This window comes from Sander lucioperca, chromosome 1 (assembly GCF_008315115.2).
Source record: "Sander lucioperca isolate FBNREF2018 chromosome 1, SLUC_FBN_1.2, whole genome shotgun sequence".
In the NCBI taxonomy this organism is placed as follows: domain Eukaryota; kingdom Metazoa; phylum Chordata; class Actinopteri; order Perciformes; family Percidae; genus Sander; species Sander lucioperca.
Window position 1 is genome coordinate 43,154,429 of NC_050173.1, and position 2,871 is coordinate 43,157,299.

At 38.8% G+C, this 2,871-nt stretch overlaps 1 long non-coding RNA gene across 1 annotated transcript; it reads right to left on the reverse strand.

Moving 5' to 3' along the window:
* Positions 1–478: 478 nt before the first annotated feature.
* LOC116062548 lies at positions 479–794 on the reverse strand. Its single transcript, XR_004108034.1, has 2 exons — positions 761–794; positions 479–580 (listed from the first exon to the last, which is right to left on the reverse strand). It is a non-coding gene; the product is annotated as an uncharacterized LOC116062548 (long non-coding RNA).
* Positions 795–2,871: the final 2,077 nt, after the last annotated feature.

The following is a 2,871-nucleotide window of genomic DNA, read 5'->3' on the forward strand; positions in this document are numbered from 1 at the left end:
TGGGACCGTTCAATGCTGTGAGAAAGTGAAAATGAAACTCGTGAGCAGAACAAGCATTGTTTGGCAGTACTTTGAGTCAAAAGAAGGCGATTCAAGTCGAGCTACTTGTTCAATTTGCAATGCCATTTTTGTCTCGTGGTGGCAAAGACCCCAAACAATACATAACATCGCAGCTGTTAAAACATTCGCGTATGAAACATGAGAAAGAATATGAGTTGTGCATGAAGGAATCTACAGACAGCAGCCAAAATGCAGCAACTTCAGGTACGGCAAAGGAAGGACAGTCACAGCTAAAAACTTGTGTTAACCATGGACTAAGGATGGGAGTAGGATTCGGTATTTGGTTTCAGATTCGGCAGAATCTTAACCAGTGGATTCGGTATTCGGCCGAACCCAAAAAGTCTGGATTCAGTGCATCCCTAAAGGAGACTACCTTTAATTTCAGTTGGACTTTAAAGATTTAGTGCGTAACTTTTTGATATTAAGGAACGTCCGTTACATTCAAGCCATTGCCAAATGAGTTGCTACAAAGTTAATTAAGACTCTCAGCTCTACACTTTCTCTGTGTTTCTCAGTATGGCTGTGTTCAGAAGATTGTGTCGTCCCGCGCAGAAACTTAAGTGAAGATAATTACTTCTTCTGAAGAGTCCATCTTTTTTTTTTTATCCTCCGTGTCCTCCTTGGCTACTAGCAACTGTGTGGAGGAGGGGTGGGGTCTGTGCATGATCACAGAAGGCTTGTATCATGTGGACGTGCCAACAGCTTTGTTGTCATTACTTAGAATTCCTCATGGGGGAGACAGAAACTACGCACTACAGCCTTAATGTGCAGTTATCTTAAAAACATCTTCTATCACTTTACAGTCAAATGGTGTTCCACTTATTAGTAGATTGCCACCACATTAAAAAGTTAAAATCAGACAATTGGTCCATTTAGTCATAGACATCATCGCTCGGTCTCCTAGAAATGACTTTATTATAAACAATACGTTCCCAACAGCAAACACATTTTTCCTAATATTCTGTCTGTCCATGTGTTTTCCGGCTGATACTGTACCTTCGATAGCGAGGCCTTAATATGTGAGGTTATCATATATACATGTGTCCTCATCCATTTCCATTAAATCCATTTTGATTATGGTTTCCTGTAGAGGAAACATTTTGAGATCTTTGTAAAACCACAAATACTGTACACTTTCATTAACATAAAAAGGTATTCCTTAAGACTTTTTCACAACCTTTTTGAATCCATATTTATATGTATGCTCCAATCAATTATTTGTGCTTACTTGTGCTTGAACAATTGTTATATTTATTATAAGTATGGAGTCTAGTCAGATATGATGTTTACATTAAACTCCTGCTTAATTAATAAAAACATTGCTGGTTAAATGAAGATGCTTTTACATTATTTGCAAGGATCAAACCAAAATCTATAATCTCATTTGTGGTTTGCTTTTGAAGCAAGCACAAAATTAAGCTTGCATGAGATAATTCAAGTATTTAAATTTTAATGAGATCATTTAGTTTTACCGGAATAATAATCCGCACAAGTGCTTTAAATAAAACTGGAGTGAAAGTGAATTAGAGTTAGTAGAATTCACAAAACATTTACTTACAGTAATGATAATAGTATTTATTAATCTATATGCACCTACCTTGGATCTGAGAAAGTAAAAAGAAGTCCGTATCAATATGACCGTATCAGGATGAAGATTCTGCTGCTGATTTATAACAATCACAGCAAAAATTAATGTTAATGCAACGTTATGTTTTGCGCAGAAAACAGGATGCTCCTTTTGCACATGTCATCACATGTTTGACTTAATCGTAACTCTGATTGGTTTGTGTCCACATTCTCAATTTCGATTTTAGGATCAGATTTAAGTTGCGGCCAAAATTATTTACGGAAACTGGAACGGGAATGCCACAGCTAAGTTTAGTTGTCACAGAGAGGTGTTTCTGTTTTTCTCCTTCTCCTTGGGCTCCAGACTTTCATCAGCAGGTTTCTGTTCCCTTTTCAGATTAATTTCCCACTAAGATTAAATAAGTGACAGTTTTATAGGAATGGGATACAAGGAGAGCCATTTTGCAAATATATTGACTGAGTAGAGCATAATGATAGCAAGGTGGTCACTCAGTCTGACCATCTTTCCCCCTAACGTTTTGGTCCAGAGCCAAAAATATCTTGACATCTGCTGTCCAAACTGCCTTAGATTTGGTACAGATGGTTATCCACCCCTTGCTTTAAGCTAAATTTGAATCAGCATGCTAACATGCTCATGCTTTGACCTCAAGGTGCTGGAGGAAAAATTACGAGAGTTCGTTCTCTGTGGACCGTGAATGTGTGTACAGAATGTCATGGCAATCCATCTACTATTTGTTGAGTTATTTTAACCTTGTCCAAGGTGGTGGACCGCGACGACCATTAGACTGATGTTGCCTTCCCTAGCATATTTTATACACAAGATATTGCGATCAGACGGCAACAAAACATTGCTGCAAATATTCCTGGTCCTTGGATTGATGACTCACTGTAATGTGTGTGTGTGTGTGTGTGTGTGTGTGTGGGGGGGGGGGGCTTTACAGTCAGAACAAAATTATACTATTACAGAATAAATATCTATACTAATATGGGCAGATTATCTTTACCACAGATTACCACAAAATGTTGTTCAGCATGTTCAAGTTTCCAAGGAGATAAAACATTTGGGGCCCTATTTTAATGATCTAAGCGCACGGCGTGAAGCGCACGGCGTGAAGCGCATGGCGCGCGTGCATTCAGGGCATGTCCAAATCCACTTTTGCTAGTTTGACGGCAGGAAAAAAGGGTCCGGGCGCCGGGCGCATGGTTCAAAAGGATTGTACTTAG